This window comes from Rhipicephalus sanguineus, chromosome 1, assembly GCF_013339695.2.
Source record: "Rhipicephalus sanguineus isolate Rsan-2018 chromosome 1, BIME_Rsan_1.4, whole genome shotgun sequence".
Lineage (NCBI taxonomy): Eukaryota > Metazoa > Arthropoda > Arachnida > Ixodida > Ixodidae > Rhipicephalus > Rhipicephalus sanguineus.
In genome coordinates, this window is record NC_051176.1 from 206,864,441 (window position 1) to 206,883,171 (window position 18,731).

Sequence of the window (18,731 nt, forward strand, 5' to 3'; positions counted from 1 at the left end):
CGATTTGTTTACGTGGTCTCGTCTGTCGTAGTCTGTTCTTCAAACTTGACAGTCAGTCTGCTTGCCTCTGCTGCGTTACCTTTCACTTTGGGAGTCCCAGAGTTTTTTCTCGCTTGTTCTTTCTACGAATGTATTTTTCGACTTATTCGGCCGCAGTATTTTTGACACCATTTCAAAGCTCATCCTACACACTGTCATCAAGATACAAATCTTTGAATTTATTGCTGACAGCTGCATTATCTTCAGCCGTAAGCAATCAAGATTTTAACGACTAACGGGAATATACAACCGCATTTTTTTTATGTCTTTGTAGTCTAATGTCTAACGCGTACCTCCGTTATTAGCAGTTCGCGATCTGACCCACAACTGGACCTACAGAGCACAGAGCGTACTACTGCTAATTGCTGAGCTTCTCCGTATGTTATTTACTAGCACGAAGTCAGTCTAGTTTCTATACTAACCACCTGGCGTCCATGTGTATAGGTAGCGTTGCAGAAGCTTAAAAAAAGTATAAAATATAGCGTAATTGTTAGCATTGAACATGTGATTGCCGGTTTCATTCCGGCCACTTAAGCTTAGTATCTGTGTTGCACCTGGCGTTTCCTCATTACCAGCTTTTGTGCTGCAATCATCCAATATATTTAGCCTATTCTTTATTAGGTGCTGCTTCTAAACCTTGAAGTCGGTAAAATATTCTTCCGTTTATTCTTGGAATCTAAAGTTAAAGCATATAATTAAAATAGGGTGTAGCTTAATGGGTAAACTTTTATCCTGCCCACGTTGACGTGGTTCCAATACTACCGACTGCGCCGCTGTCCGCAGTCAGGATATCCTGTTTCGTCAGGCTTTATCTCTAGAATCTATCGAACAAGGCTGGCCTAAACCGGTAAGGGCACCATATGAATATGTAACAGGAAGATGGTTTTTAATTTTAATTAGTGTTAGTGTCAACAAGATAGGTGAATGTTAGTAAGTTTTTTTTTTATTTTGTTATCCAACGTATACGTAGACTAGGCGTGAAATTTGCATTTAAGGTCTTTTTGCCGACTTAAAAAGAAAAGATAAACAGACCGAGAAAGACATTTTACTTAGCTTGGTCGCAAAGCCATATTGCCGACTCACCGAGGCAGCTTAGCCAAATTTTGTTTCCTGCATCGCCGCGCAGCACAGAATCGCCGTGCAGGATACGGCTTACTACAGCGAAAAAAAAAAAGAAAAGAAGAGGCGAATGAGAACGTTTTCCTATTTCTTGCTCCCTGCATTGATATGTACGCAAAAAGGACGAGATGGTCACACTGGGCACACCGATGTTCCAAAAGAGTAAAAAAAAAAAAATTAAGTATATCCGCGGGAGTTTCGACCAGAAGGGGGCAGCAAGGATATTCTCTCCCGCAGAAACCGGCGTCAGAAAAGGCGCAGCAGCAGGCTAACGCTGAGGCTGAAAAGCCTGGGGCATTTGGTAAGCGCTCTTTACATTTGTGTCTTCTTTGGCCGAGAAACCAGCCAAGCGGCTATGGCTGCGAAGCTTAGTCAACTGTGAGGGACCATGTACGAAGTGGGTTCATCGCATAAATAATTCAACAGCCGAAGGGGGGGACCTGCAGCCGCCGCACAAGTCTGCAAGGTGTCACTGTTCGAGCTACGAGGACCACGGCTCTGGCCCCATCGATCTACGCAACTCACCTGGCGCGCCCGTTCCCGCCGGCATGCGATGGGTCTCCGGGCTTGGGGCGGGATGCAGCCTTCGCCCACACCATCGAGTGCAGCGGCTCGCACTAAAGCCGCCCTTTTGGCTCCTCTCGGCTTTACGCGTAACCAAAAGCGCCAGAAAGTTATTTTACTTCAGGTGCTTCTCTTTCATCCTTTAGAAGGAAGAATAACACCGCGCGCACCTCGATCGTCCCAAGGTGTCTTAGTTTAGGCAGTGACCCAAATATTTTCTAAAACGCACTGCATACTCGAGCGCTCCATAGTTCAAGCTAGCGGTGGAGGGTCTATTGGCTTAGTTTACGACCTCGCAACAACACGTATATACAAGGAGACAGTATTTTGCTAGTTTCATATAAAATTAATTGTAACTTTATGAAGCAGGCATCATGTTCTAAGGTTCCTACGAAGCTGCTGGCGTGGAATCAAATATGGCTTAGCAAAACGTTTTCTTGGGCTTGTTGGTTCATGACTCCTGAAGAAAAACTTGTAGCGCAGAACAACACAAGGACAGACAAGAAAAGAAAAAAAGAAAAGATAGCGCCAGTCCCGTGTTCCCTGTCTGTCATTGTGTTGTTTTGCGTTACAATTTTTTCTTCAGAAGTCGAATCAAAGGTCATTTCTCTGCAGAGAGAACCTATTCAGCAAACTTCCTCTAGCTGTTTACTTCAATTGTGGCCTGAATAAATCATGTGCGCGTCGCGATGGGGAGGCATCCAAGCGGCCACCTTTCCTGAAGAAGATCGGTAGCAGCAACGCCGAAAGTTTCCGATGAATTATGCCTAGCCAATTCTCCACGAATTTTTTTTCTGGATATCAAAGCAAGCTTAATTAAGAGGAGACATCACGGCAGTGATTACAACCACCGAACTTTAAATGCGCTTCAAATGTCTGTCACGTCAGGCAGCTGTTCCCGCTCGGGGACATATACTGATTTGGAACAGGTAGAATCGAATGCACGAGATTCAAGCACTAATGACATTTAAATGGCTTTGGTATGAGTAGCTAAACAGAATGTTGAAATTGGCCTACTGTGCATCAGATACCTTCGCGCTGTGAGTTATCAATGCGGCACACATGCGTGCAAGGTTGATGATAGCCCTTACTTTTTTTTTGACGAGGACAGATACGTTGCGTGAGCAATTACAACGCCAATATCATAAATCATAACCACAGTGGAAACACTGTGCATCAGGGGGAACGAAGAGCGCACTTTCATTTCAACTAGTTCCGTTGTTGTCTATTTTGCCAAGGCGCTCCTCCAGGCAACATCAATCGCGAAGGCATTTTTCTGAGTACTTACCCGTATACGCGTATGTCCTTAATTTGATTCAGCATGGCACCAGGAAATTCGATTGTGTTTGCCTGTTTAGGATTCAAAGATTGCTTGAGGCTTAATTCGTCGGTCTCAAAGACGGCACCCCTGTCAAGGCGTTCAGGCTTCGATTTCAGAGCCACCGTGCTCGTTGGGGCCCATGTGGTCGCGCCTTGCCAGTCTCCTTTCCGGCCCCCTTGTTCTGGAAAGACATGAAACTATCATCCTATGAGTCGTTATCCATTACAGTACACAGCTTGATGCAGAAAGAGCTCTTTTCTTCGTGGAGGTTGGCCGTGATAACTTCTGACCAGGTGGGCCTCCAGAAAGCTCCATGTCCAATGCCGTATGCGTGTGCAGGGATTTTTTTTTGTGGGACCACCAAGCCTTATACTTCACATGGACTCGATGCAAGCTGTTCCCGCACTCCGTCACGTCCACCACTTCGTGGGTGTAGTGAACTTTCACCATTGTGCTGCAGCTAATACGTGCCCGATCCGAGTTTGCTGGATCAGGCGATCTAGTGTTCGGCTCACGCCTTGGCAGGCGCCACCTGTCATAACCGTCACATACCCGTCAGCATACCCGTCACACTCGCTGGTGCTGTGGACATTGGACTTTCACAACAGTGGACATTCTTTGGCTCACCTCGCGAGCTCTTACACCCCCCTGTTCCCGCACTCCGTCACGTCCACCACTTCGTGGGTGTAGTGAACTTTCACCATTGTGCTGCAGCTAATACGTGCCCGATCCGAGTTTGCTGGATCAGGCGATCTAGTGTTCGGCTCACGCCTTGGCAGGCGCCACCTGTCATAACCGTCACATACCCGTCAGCATACCCGTCACACTCGCTGGTGCTGTGGACATTGGACTTTCACAACAGTGGACATTCTTTGGCTCACCTCGCGAGCTCTTACACCCCCGTGTGGATATGACCTTACTAGTGGTCTCACTCGTCAAGAGACGGTAGTGCTCCGAAGGCATCGCGTAAGGGCGGCCGGCAATTACGCCGTCAAGTCAGTCAGTCGGTCGGTCGGTCGGTCGGTCGGTCGGTCGGTCGGTCGGTCGGTCGGTCGGTCGGTCGGTCGGTCGGTCGGTCGGTCGGTCGGTCAGTCAGTGATATTGTCAGTGATGATACATCGACTTCTCTTCTAGCTGCCCGCTCTGTCCTGCGCCAGTGCTGGAAGCCAACTTGCGTCACCTTCTATGGGCATGCCCTGGGCTACGAACAGCTCGTCGACTCCATTGACGGTATGCGGGACTTCTACCAAGCAGGCCGCCAGACCTACAGAAATGAATCTATGATCCAAAGCACAGGTTTCTCCTAGACTTTATGCAGGAAGCTGTACTGCACAGTCAAGTCTGATTTATTTTGATCCCGTAAGGCCACGACTGGCACTTGCGCCATAAAACACCATATATCATCACCACGAACACAGTTTTGAAGTGTCCAGGTTCTTTCCCGCATGCATTTTTTTAGTGTTTTAACGCACATACCGGCATATTGATGTACATAAGATATTTTGATCACTGCTTTCTGTTCTTTCGATTGCTTCTTCTTTCATGCATTTACAAGAGACAATATCGTGAAGTATCATGCGAACATGCGAAGAAGCAACAGTATATTGTTTTATTTTCATTTGCTTATACGTAGACAGTGCGAGGTTCACAAGGTCGGCCAACACTGGAACAGCGGTCATTCTCGTGTACGTTTACTGCACGCTTTATTACGAGCTTATGGCCTTATTAGGTGCTAGCTATTAAGTCAGAGCTACACGGTATACAGCTTACCCCCAGTACAAAGGTAATAAAACCCCGGCGCTTGCCCCAGCCGCTCTTTGAGGCTTTCGACGTCGATGGGCCTTTCGTCGCTCGTCTAGCAGATCTGCTCTTCCGGGCCGCAAAAGCTGACCACAGCGAACAGCACGTTGCCAATTTGGTCTGGACGGATGAGGCCGCCCGCCGTGCGCTTTCAACATAGAAACGAGGCCTCTCAATGGTTAATCCGTCCTCGCGGCGGCGTCGGGAGGGGCACACCGCGGGGTGGACGCCGTAATAGCGAGCGCCTGCACGAAAGCGCCAGGTGCCCGGCGGCTGGGATGCCCAGCAGGCCGCTAACAGGAGCAATGGGTGGTGTGCCTGGATGGGCGTCTGCCATTGATGGCGCTCAAATATTGACTGTTCTTGCGATGTTAGTGTGGGCTGTGCAGCCGGACACGGACACAGATGGAGACATTGAGAGAAAAACAATGTTTGAATGGAAGAAAAAAAAGCACTAAAGTGGTCAGATAGCCTAGCCTGCGCAATCATGTGTAAAGCCACAAACGTGCGTACAACGTACGGGGACATGCGTGCGCCCATGAAAGCGTAATAACACGTATGAGAGGCTTCCGCCGTTCGTATACAAGTTCCCACATCATGTGACCAGAGAACGACACTGTGGCCGATTGTCAACGCCGTAGCCGTTCCTTATCGATCGAGAAAGGCAGTTTTCCTCGCGAACAGCTATAGTTGTGGTCGAGGAAAATTGGTCTGTTTGTTTTAATGCAGGTAAGCAGTTCTACTTCGAATTTTTTTTGCTCGAGATGCCTTGAGACATGTCAGAAACAGGCTCTGCAGTCGACCGCTTCAATAACAGCGTGTCGTTCGTGTTGTTCTTCCTGTTCTGATTCTTAAATACCATTCACTTAATACCTAGCGTTCGTGTAGTATTGTTCAGCCCTGCGGTTCGTGTTACGTATTACGTTATTCGTGTTTGCGGCAAACAAAATGCAATTGGTATTCACAGGATATTCACTGGATGCTCGAGCTAACTTCAGCGAATATGGACGAAGTATACGAGCTCAACATGAGCCGGTCGCTGACTAAGAACTACTTATAATTCGCGCAACAGCGCACTGGACTGAAGACTTTATATATATTTTTATAGATCCCTATCTCGCTGCTAACAATTTTTGTTTGCAGAAACAGCGTTACCCATGTTGTCTTGAGATAATCATATATCCCTATTATACATCTAACGCTGACGCGAGCTTCAACTTAACAAAACAGGGTCAAGGCATGGAAGTGCAAATGAGAGAGAGGCTCGAAAGAAGGCGATGAGCTGAGCAGAAACGTTTATACGCAGTGAAGCATGGTTTAGAACGCGAGCGCTTAACTTAACATCGAGCTTAACTGCATGTGTGATTAGAAAAGGCATCGTTAAAAAACTTTGCACTAATTCTGACTACCGCGTGTGCCTAGAAATATTGGGAATTTGGCAGTGGAAGCTAACAAAATTTATTTATTGCGCTTCTCACGACATCTGTTGCAGCTATCACAATTCTGTATAGTTGCAATAAAAAAGCGGCGGACAAAAAAAATGTATTTGTTTTTACCTCCGATTGGATCTCACCCGTTAAGTGTGTTAGCCATTGGACGACCAAGCACCCCTTTTGCACCTAGAAAGGTGCGAAATTCTTAATTTTGTAACAGGGAATAGAAAAGACTTTAAGGTTGTAAGAGAAAAGACTGGAGTATTTTCATTAACTTTAGTGAGCACCAAGGCCACTTCGTCTCCGTTTGATCTTGCAAAGAAAACACACTTGTATCTCGTAAATGTACTTCTCGGTTTTTAGTGGCAACAGGTTTCTTTAATGCACGATGAAGTAATAAATTTTGTTTCTTCAAACGCTTTTACCAAGCTCTAATATGTCACTATAATGCTAGCTAAAATATTACGATATACGACGCACACTGAGTTTCGTTTGTTCCACGAAATGGATAACTAAATAACTAACTCGTGCAAACGTGCCATGTTACCTGTAGAAGTACATGTTCCTGGGTATTGTTGATGATTTTTTGAAGACTATCACGCTAAATGCAAATAACTACTCGTCACATAGCCTGCTTTATACTTGCAAATTGTCGCAAAACAAAAGCAGTGTTGTTGGCAAATAACGAGCTGAGCGTCGCTTATACTGATTGTGCGCCGTATAGCCCGGAGTTTGTTTTTATTTCTCCGCAATAGCTATAGGCTATATCTTTCTTAGAAGTTCAGAGTAGCAATTGTTTCGCTGACGCTTTTATTCTACATGATGTCGATAGTATGAACTCAAGTTTTGTTGTACTCCTGCGATAATATGATACTTGCGACAAACATGCTCTCAATGGGCCTGTTTTTTTTGGTTTTTTGTTTTTTTTTTTGCTACATACCGCACATTGCATAAAGGCCTTCATGCGCGAAGTGTACGAAGAAAGGAGCGCAGTGGATATATCGACCGCGCTATACAAGCCAGTGTCACGGGAGAAGGAAACAAAGCCTGACGCACCAGGTGACGAAGAAGACAGGTAGGGTCGTGTGGGGACTGCCACGTAGCGCTGCGGACCGGCCAGGCGTCGCCCTGTCTGGGGCGCTGAGTCAGGCAGTGCGCGCCTGGGGTCGGCGGGCGTGTACATACGCGGCGCCACGCACGTGAGCGCACGCGCCAACCTGGCCGCCGCCGCCGATGCACACGGCCGCTGGGGCCCGGTTACAGCATCGCCCAACTCGGAGTACTGAAAGCCCCCCTCCTAATGGACACGGCCATTGATAATAATGGGCACGCTGCTGGGTTGCGCATGACCGAAGCCACGCCGGAGCAGTTTGCTCGAACAACGGGGTTGTTGCGGTCACCGGCTGTCCTCGCTGTAATTTTGTTCCACTCGAAACGATCCTCGAGATGCGGTTGCGATGATGATTCCGGGACAACCACAGCTCTATGAGGAAAGTAGTTAGGGAAAACATTGAAAAGCTCATTTCGTAAAATGTCTTTGATTCCGATATTTTTGCACGTACATTGTTGCATGCCCTCTTACGCTTCCTTAAAGAGTTACCGCCCACGCAGCATGAGCGTAATAGTAGCAAGTTTTACATTAAGGCACCCAAGAGTAGGGAGACGCAAAGACCACTGTAGGCCATTTGTTTTCTTGTCTGTTCTCATCGCATGCCGGGCGCTGCATAGTGGGCGTTTCGCTTATATCGCAGACTCCTTGACCTCCTCATACCCTACAAAATTCTAGCAACACACGCCATCAAGCCAGTTCCTACTGCCAACCTCTCTGTTACGTTTTTAAAGCGCTGACTAGAGCGTAAACTTTATTATAATCAGGGTTGCCAGTTTTGGCTGCATTGCGCCAATTTGGCTACTATTTCTAGGCCGGTGGCAGCAGAAAAAAAGTATTGGCTACTTGGCTACTCTTTGGCTACTTCCTTGTTCCCTCGATTTGAAGCGAATATCTTACCACGTCGCAGCCACTGGCGCTTCAGTATGCGATGTCAAAAATTGGCGACCAAGGCGTGTTTTCAGCTTGGAGCTTGCATTACACAAATGAAAATACTTTTGAATACGTGGCTGAGACACGGTGGGAAAATGTTGCATGGGGCCTCATTTTGCAGACCACCTATCACTGAACGTGACTTTAAACTGTCATTAGAAAAGAACAGGACAATCGAAAGCGCTCCGCATCTAGGAAGCCTCGCATCACGGTCGTATTTCACACTCATCGACAATGGGAATCAGACATCTGACAAACTGTTTGTGTCATTTCTTAGAATTACGCTCGGATTGTGACTCCGGAATATTAACTGCTAGGATATCGTCATCACCCGAGAAAAGATTGCAAAAGTAACGTCAATTTATGCTTCTGTCTCAGCAACTCTGATTTTGAGCACACTCATGCAGCACTCATTTTTATTGTCGCCGCAAGGCTGGTACTTATAGTCTTTTTAGGAAAAGTCACGCAATACGCATGAAACGAGTCATTTTTGCAACACCAGAAGTATCTTCGTCATCCTGCACGAAATCATTGCTAAAGTCAACGATTTATGTTTTAATCTCAGCAATTATAATTGTGAGAGGTTCTTACTGTGCTTATTCACATTTACACCAAAAGTTTTTTGCATTTACACATTTAAATATAAAAGTCGCAGTTGTTTTTCATAGAGGAAGGAAAAAGAAAGGAAGGAACATTACGTCACGCAGCCAGCCAACCCGTTTCGAAGACAGCAGTGTCGGCCCAACACGTGACCTTTTGCGCTGAGACCATAATAATAAAATGTGGGGTTTAACGTCCCAAAACCACGATATGATTATGAGGGACGCCGTAGTGGAGCGCTCCGGAAATTTCGACCACGTAGGGTTCTTTAACGTGCACCTAAATCTACGTACACGGGCCCCAAACATTTCCGCCTCCATCGAAAATGCAGCCGCCGCGGCCGGGATTCGATCCCGCAACCTTCGGGTCAGCAGTCGAGCGCCATAACCACTAGACCACCGTGGCGAGGCGGCGAGACCATGCAATAAACGAGATTGGCCGGGACTTCGGTGTATCGTGCCCGGTAGCTTTAATCGAAGCGCGCTCGCTCGGCGCAGTTCGGCCGGCTCACGGAGGTGGTTCAGAACAGGGGCGTAGCCAGAAATTCTTTTCGGGGGGGTTCAACCATACTTTATGTATGTTCGTACATGCGTTTGTATGTGTGCGTGTATATATACGCAAGCAAAACTGAAAAATTTCGGGGGGGGGGGGGGGTTGACCCCCACAACCCCCCCCCCCCCTTGGCTACGCCCCTGGTTCAGAAACAGAATTCAAGCGAGACTACTAAAACTTACCGGGCGCTCTGACGTTTTGATCACGTGTTATGCCGACATAGTGGGCTTCAATCGTATTGCACAATGCTTGCGCCTCTTTTTTTTTCTCCCTCCATTTGTTTTCCAGCACCCACGGCTACTCTTGACTTGTTTTGCTGCCCTTGGTTAAAGCTGGCTACTTCTTGGCTAGCTTTTTCCAATTTCTTGGCTAATTTTGCCTTTTCAACCTGGCAACCCTGATAATTTTAAACGCCAAAAAATATGTGTGTGCTCACGTGATCCCGAACGCGACTGCTGAAGCATATTTACAAAGACAAAACGCACATCTATAATCGGAGAGGAACACCAACAAAAATTAACCTGGTGCATCAACTGTTGTTGGAAAAGCTCCTTTTCATACAGAGCGACCAATGTTTTGATGACACAGTTGCGACCCGGCACGGTGGTCGAAAATTTCTGGAGCCCTCCGCTAAGGCGTCTCTCATAATCATGTCGTGGTCTTGGGACGTTAAACCCCAACAATTATTATTATGACAGAGTTGCCTTCAAGGATTTCCGTGGCATAAATAATCAGCATAGTGTTATCACGTGCGGGCGTTGCCATGAATAATTTTCGTCTCTTCACACACAGCGGGGCGCACCCACATTGAACACGATGCAAGGTTAGAAGCCCATCTCTTCCTTTTTGTACACTTGCACTGGGCTCTTGCAGTGTCATACGTTCAGGCAGCTGTCTGCTCACCCACGTACGTTTAGGTTACGTGATAGCAGAATGTTGTACACAAAGCCTGCCAATTAAGCGATCAACAACCTTCCTTTTGTGTTTAGAATATTGCACCTGCGGGATTTCTTCTCAACGACCCTGGAATACAAGCTAGACCATTCCCGCACTTTGCCTCAGTAAACTTCGAGTGTGCCGGGCGGGGCCTCTTCATTTTGTAACACTTCATCCGTCTGTGGGGCACTTGTTTCAGCAATCTTGACTGCAATTGTCGTATGCCATGCGCGTTCATAGCGCACTGTATTTGAGTCGAACAGGTGCTGCATGACGTCCAAGCCGTTTTCGGTGGTTTCACCACATGGCAAGAGGGTCGGCAAGATCCGTGGTTCAAAGCGATTGAGCTAAGCATGGCTATACGATAGTCCTTGTACGTCCAAGTAGAGCGCGGACCTGGAAGCTCACTATTCAGAAAGAAGAGGCATGATTTGGCAGCCCTCAATGACTTCACGGTGGAGTATAAGTGGCTGAAGGATTTCTTCTTTCTTCGGTCTCGCGACCGACCGGAAAACAGAGCGCGCGTGGTAAAGGCTCAGACTGAGGGCGTCTTGTCCTTACCTGACCTCCCAGGGGGAACCGTTGCCCTTGGTCCAAAGCTTGCCTCCAAAATTGAAATAACTATACCACCAAACTGCTAGCTATGGTGCTCCATATTGCTCAGGTATTTTCAGGACTGTGAATGTGGACAGGTGTGTGTCGGCGGGTGTTCATGGGCTCTGGAGTTAATGCCATTGTGAAGAAGGTGTCCCGTCAATGTGTGCAGCGTCATTCATAACACAAAGGGAACACTGGTGGCGCCATCACACAAAAGCATTTTTTTTGTTACTCACCATAGGACAGTATTTGCTAAAGGTCAAGAAACACTTGATTCGGTTCTTGATTTCAGTGCATCCGCCGTGGCAGCTTAGCAGGCTGAGGTCTTGCGCTGCTAAGCTTCATGTCGCGGGTTCGATTCCCCGTCACGATGGCCGCATTTCGATGGGGATGAAGTGCAATAACACCCGTATACGTCAAAGAAACCCAAGTGGTCAAATTTAATCTGGAGTCCCATACTACGGCTTGCCTCATAATCATATTGTGGTTTTGGCACGTAAAAGCCGATAAAGCGTCCTTATTATTGGAAGCCAATGCCCCTTACCACACACAAAGCTCGAATGCGCGCAAGCGGTAGCCTTTCGCATGCTACAAACGAGATCGTACCTATGACGGCGCCGACTGAGCCATTACAACACAGACATCACTCCCCAATGCCCAGATTGCAGAGAACTTTATTGTTCACTCTCGCACATGCTCTGGCAATGTCCCGTGTTACCTCAGGGATCTCTCACCAGTGAGTCCGACTGGGAAGAGGCACTCAGGAGCTCCGAGCTCCACCTCCAGCTCAAGGCAGTCCAGAGGGCCCAAGGATGGCGGAACGCCACCACGTTCCCGCCCCAACTCGGACGTCGCCTACGGTAGCGGCTGCTAAGGTGTCCCCCCTGAATCCCCCAGCGGCTTAAACTCCTCAGGACCTATGAATACCGACCGACCGACCGACCGACCGACCGACCGACTTCAATGCATATGTCAGGCTGAAGCATATTAAGTACAAAGTGAAAATATTGCGCTGATGCTAATCTCACCCTGCTTGCTACAAAAAAAAAAGGTTGGTTTTAAAGTGTTCCGAGTTAAAAATGCACAAGATTCGCCGCCTTTTCGCAGACGCAAGAAACCTCCAAGGTGCCAGATACCTCGCGGGCGTAAGATACATATGCTTGCAAAAATCGCATGCTACTTTTCATAGCTAAAGCACAGTTCGACAAAATGACACACGGAAAGCGTAAACCACAGGACGAGCGCATACAAACTAAATCAAAACCATATGGGTATACATTGCTATATCACACTGGGACATGATAGCTCTGTTTCTGTGGTTTGGTGAGTCATTTTGTTTTTGTTTTGTCGTGCATAGAACGAAATACCCACTCTTTCATTACACAGGAGCTGTATTGCACGTCTCCGTGTATTTGTGTCTGTGTCTTCGCGATACACTACGAAGTTCGACAAGGGGCAAGTTAGCATCGTTTCGGACGGACGAACTCAGTTTCAGAAGCACACCTATGCACTGCGTGTTCTGTTCGCGCTCAGCGGGAAATGTTCGCGCAGGATAGCACTGAAATAAGCACCAACAATTGCTGCGTGTATTATATTGGTGCATCTGATGATAACGCATACAATATCACCGCATGACACTTTGACTTTGGGAAAAACTTTTAAATTTTTTGGTATATAGTTACATTTTCCTCAAAGTATCAGCTGCAGCGCTAGTGTATAATCGCTTGCGCTGTCGGAGATAATTAAGATTGAAATATGAATCGCCAACTCGTCCATAATAACAAAGCTTATCTTGCATTCAGAAATGAGCGTGAAAATCAGATGTGAACAGATCACAACAAAATTGCGCGGGCATTAATGCATGTTCGTATACATACGGTATGTAATATATGTATAGAGTAATTACCTATGCTGTGTGTTGTACAATAATACATATTTATTTTATAAACTGTGGATATTAACAAACACGTTCCACCGGAGCATGTAATAATAGAACGCTCAAGCTCTTCCAGCCTAGGTACACCGTAAACTTCATGCATGTTTTTGCAGGTTTAACTGTATACTCGACATGAGGCAAATTGAACAAGTTAGGTATCTATATACTTCCCACTCGCCCCCGCTTCATTTTTTTTCCTCGTGAATACGTTATTGTAAAATGTGTGTTTTTTTTATTTGCTGATTTTTACAAGCCATTGCGCCAACATCTCCTTAGATCATATCAATAAAAAAAAAGTCTCCACGCAACTACAGATTGCAATGGAAGTGCTGAACATTAGTTTCAATTGTGTATCTTATTTTAAGTTGAGTTGGTACAACATTCTTTTATTGCTAAAGGCAGTAAAACTGGAGAATGAAAAACGCGCTAATAAAAAGAGCAAACTGAGAAAGTCGCAATATCGATTTCTGTAGAAGAAATTGCTTGCGAAAATAGACGGACGCAGGGAGCAGAACACAAAACGACAGCTACCTACCTTTTGCCTGGCCGTGTGTGTGTGTGTGTGTGGGGGGGGGGGGGGATACCCGCACACATCTCAACACACGCACGAAAAATACATAAAGGTTGGTCGACCCCCCCCCCCCCCCCCAAAAAAAAAAAATTCTGGCTATTACCCTGCTACATGCTATCAACTAAGTGTTTATTTGAGAAAACATCGTTATATACCGAAATAACTTTAGGTTGCTAGTATCTATAGGGCTCGTGTTGTCTTCTCTTCCATATATACATATGCGCCTTTGTTTTCGCGCGCAAATCTTTCGGTGGAGGAATTAATCGAAGGGTATACTGCTAGCTTGAGTATCTGAGGTGCTTTTAGACCTTTTCTTAAACTCTTCATTGCTTGGCAACTACGCAAGCCCTTACTTGAGCCTATTGTGCTACCAAGCTCGGAGTGAGGCCCTGAAATCGTACCGCATCCGGTCGCATGATCTCTTCAATTACAGCTTTCCGGCCTAGCACACGAGTGTGTTATCTAATGCCTCTGACTTCTCCGTTGTCTTTGTGGTTTTTCTTCCTTTATAGCGACCGGACAAACAACCATGGCTGTATATTTCCACTTCGTAAGTTCAACTCCGTTATCGTAATCGCCTCGCATTCATATGCGGTACATCGCCACTTCGTAAGTTCAACTCCGTTATCGTAATCGCCTCGCATTCATATGCGGTACATCGGCCAAAGCATATTCCCTTCCTAAAAAGTCTTTCAGCTCATTCTCTTGGCAAATCAGTTCTGCCGAAGCCCCACAAAAGGGAGGAAGGTTAATGAAAAAGAAAAACTGTCGTCGCTCTTTTGTAGTACGAGGCTCCGAAGAAAGTCGCTGATTTCTCAAAAAGCACAATGCCCCGTTTACGAATCACTGACTTGGACGAATTTTTTATCAACAGCTTTCTTTCTCAGAAATCTGCATGGGTGTCGTTTGCGGATTCGTTATGCAAATAGTTCGATGGCATTTGGCTCTTCTATTATTCGGTAACATAAGTTCGAGGGCATCACTGTCCCGGCATCATAATCGTCCTCAGCCTGATTACGTCCACTGCAGGACGAAGGCCTCTCCCACTGATTGCCAGTTTACCCTATCCTGTGCGAGCTGATTTCATTTTATCCCCGCGAACTTCTTAACTTCGTCCGTGCACCTAACCATCTGCCTTCCTCGACTGCGTTTCCCATCCCTTGGTAACGATTCTGTTGCTCTTACTGTCCATCGGTTGTATGTCCGACGCATTACGTGGGCAGCCCAGGTCTATTTCGTTCGCATGATATCAACTAGGATATCCGCTACCACAGTTTGTTCCCGGAACCCGATATCTCTTAATGTTACTACTATCATTTTTCGCTCCATTGCACGGGTTCCTATATATCTGTGTGAAAACGTGACTATTTTAGAGAAATCTTAGAGAGGAAATGTCAACAATCATTGCTACTAGCATGACTAAATTTAGAAAAAGCTATGTACTATATTCGGTCGCTCACAGTGACGCAAGGATCCCGATTTCTTTTTAAAAAATTCTGGTATAAAACTCAATAGACTGAAACGAAGCCACCGCCGCAACTCATATGATAGGAGACATGTTTGGGACGTTAAACCCCAGATATTAAATGATAGGAGACATGTGATGGTGTGGGTTGTACTCCCGCCGTGGAGGAGGCAAGTTGTATATTGGTTCACTTTCATCTATCTTCATCCGTTAATTATACACAGCAATTATTCAGAGTAGAAATCAGCGTAGCTTCGCGAAGCTGTCTGAAAAAATTTACTCTCTCGCCTTGCCTAATTCGTCTCCCTTATAAGCAAATTTCGATATTATGGGAAATATTTGCGCCGTGATTTGTATACACGCACTCACGTTCTGATGGATAGACTCGTCCAAAATCTCCCTAGAGCTGCGGAGTTTCGAGGCATCACTTGCCGTGAAGGGGGGAGCGCACACATTGGAGTTTAAAAATCACACACTTTGATCTGTTTCTTCGGAAGCACTCTTAATTTTACCCATAAGCGCGGAGCTTCTTGATATGCTTTGTAGAGAAATTCCGTTTTCGCGCGAGTGACAAACATGTCACAGCGTTTGCTAACGAATCAACGGTGAGGTTATATGAGTTATATTTCCCAACTAAACGGTCTTGTACGGTATCGTTTTTCTGCCCGTATTTGTCTCAAACCTTGATCATTTCGCGCATACAAATACTTGCCTAAGTGATAGCGGATGCCCGGATACAAAAAGTATTTCTATTAGTGTTGGGTACCTAGTTCAGAATAAGGACAGTAACTGCGACATGGCAATCGGACTGTAAGGACCAGACTATGCTGCTTTTCGCACGCACTGTAGTGCATATAAATGCGCTAGAATCTTTCTCCGACCGCATTATTTTTCAATTGACACATGCATGGAAGTGTGCGTGGCTGTAGCCCCGCTTCCTGCTCACTCCGAGTATATACAGCGGCCTTAATGTAGAAGAGATAACTTCACTTTCTGCAAGGTTATAGTTGAAATGCAGATGCGCTGTTTTTTTCAAGAACTATTTATTTCGTCGACGTTTTGGGCGGAGCCCGAGCTTTGTTTCTGAAACAAACACGTCTACTTTCGAAATATATATATATATATATATATATATATATATATATATATATATATATATATATATATATATATATATACAACCTGCTGCTTCGTTTTCGATTGTTTTGTGTATTGCAATTACAGCTCGCAAGCTTTAGCTTTCTCCTCATTCGTTTCCACTCACACAAAATTAAGTGCGACCATTAGACGAGACATCGACCAGAAAATGGTGTATACCTCGCTTCCGCGTATCTCCATCAACGGCGAAAAGTGACTTTGATTCAAAGGAGCGGGCTTTTGCAGATAATCCGGAAGGAGCTTTTGCGAACGTCGAGAGAGAAAAACGTAAACCTCCGATCCGGCCAACGCAGCCTTCCGGCAAGATCGTGGTGGCCAATCCGCGCGAGAAATCTCGCGCTCGGAGTCTCGATATATCTCTTCATTAGGGGAGGACAGCCAGACCGCGCCGACCGACCACCCGCCGCCGCTGGGGAGGCACGGGCCGGGGTGACACCGGCTGCGGGGACTCCGGTTGGGGAGGCCTACTAAGAAATAGTTAACATGCGCATTTCGACCACTGCGCGGCAAATAACCGTGGCCGGGAGAAAATGGGGGTCGGGGGTCTTCTCTCGAACGAATTTCCTCAATCGATTGCCGGGAGCCCTCCGAGACCGTTGCCTCGACACACGCCGTCTTGTTCTCAAATGCGAGAGCACAAGTGCACGCACATACACGGCTTGCGAAAGCAGCCAGAACTTCGCCCGCTTAAATGTGAAACCGAAACGTGGTTACTTTATTGTTACTGCGATTCTTCGCAGCCTTTCATCGTTTGCGTTGCGTCAGGATGCTTTACCTTGCGTCGCTGGAAATAGACAGCTATTGGCCGATTTGTTTGCACGTGACAACGTAGATAATGGCGTGAAAGGAAGGAAAGGATGGGGAGGTCATCAAAATCGGATATGTTGTTTGCTGCCATACATTAAATTGGGTGGGGGGAGCCAGTTATAGATAAAGTAAATAATAAAAGGACACAAAGCTTATGGACACGATCAGACGTAACACGTATTAATGACATTTCGTTTGCTTGTCTTTACTGTACTCTCACCCCAGCATTCTTTCGCCCTTGTTTCTTACGCTACAGGCCTGAAATAGAACGTGGAACATCGTTTACCTTAAACGAAGCCTTTGTTATTTTCTGTCGAAGGCAAAATTTCTAGAAAAATACCGCAAATTTAGCGTACACTCGCTCGTGCTATCACATGCTCTTCTGTTGTCCTGCTAACGTCCGGCTTCATTCACTGAGGTTCACTGAGCATGATAGTCAGGTCTTAGTATCGTGAACTCGTTGGGTCGTTAACACATTAGCGTATTGGGTAACTTAAGAACGTGCGGATCTGAACTTTTCGTCAGACGTCACAGCGTAAACGAGTGATCAAAAATATTAAGTGGTTTCTGTTAGCTACTACACACTTCAAGATCATAGATGTCTTAATTCCGAGGGACGTAATCTAACTAACTCGTTGACGAGTGATTAGGCCTACCTAGAAAATAATGTATAAGCATTGCTAAAAAAAAAATCACTTTACAGAACCGAGAAAATGGCAACCAGTCGCTTCCACACCACTGTAAATAAATAAATAAAAATAAATGATAAATAATAAAAATAATAAAAATAAATAAACAAAGATGAGCAAATCGCAGTAATCCAGATTTGTTGCAGTGGTCGAAAGTACATAACAGTGTGTAGAGCAATACAGTTTCTAGCTCTATGTTTTAGCAGGCGCGCCATGCGGATGTGCGAGCGCAATTTCGACTGTGAATAATGAGCACGGAAAGATGGATACGGGATATTGACATGTCTTCTGAAGCGTTGAACATTGTTTCATCGAGTTCACGCAGTCATTTCCTGCGACGACCGCCTGAAGAGCAGCTTGCTGGGCTGGACCAACGTCGTGCGCTGCCTTTGTAAACAGGGGCAGCAGAGGCCAGCTGTGGCAATCAATGGACGCGTAACCACTTGACCAAGCATGTAGGCGCCCGCGGTAAAAGGGATTAAATGTCATTACACTCACCAACGCCAACTGCGGCCGAATGCGCGCGCATGGCATATGGCTCATCGCCTGCATCTTTGGCAAGGACTTGAGCCGACTCCTTCCTCCCTAAGCTTGGTGTTGCTGACAGTCAAATGCTTGAGTACTTAGCCAAGACGGTGGTCTGGGGGTTTCAAACCCCCCACCCGATCGAAATGTCTACATTTTGTGTGAGTATATATGCGCGCACACATACAAACACACGCGCAAACATACATACTCCTGAAGGAAACTTCTGGCCACGCCCTATAACTATGCCTAACTTTTCATTGGTAATCGCTACGCATCGGTAGTGATGACTGCCGGGTATCATGCACATCGACGCATGTACTCGACGGTCGGGATACTCGGGTCACTGAAACTCACTGAAAATATGCTTTTAATGCAAACCTTGTCGCGTTCCTTGGCTGTATGAATCATCCCCAACGTATCAGGTGAATAATGGGACAAGAATCATGCACTGGTATAAAAACGTGCATTACAGGTGCACCTATCCATGTATACTTATAGCAGTATGGGTGTACGAATCTAGTCTTTTAATACGTAAGCATTCTCTGGCGAGCCTTCCGCGAAATTCATGTGTGTAA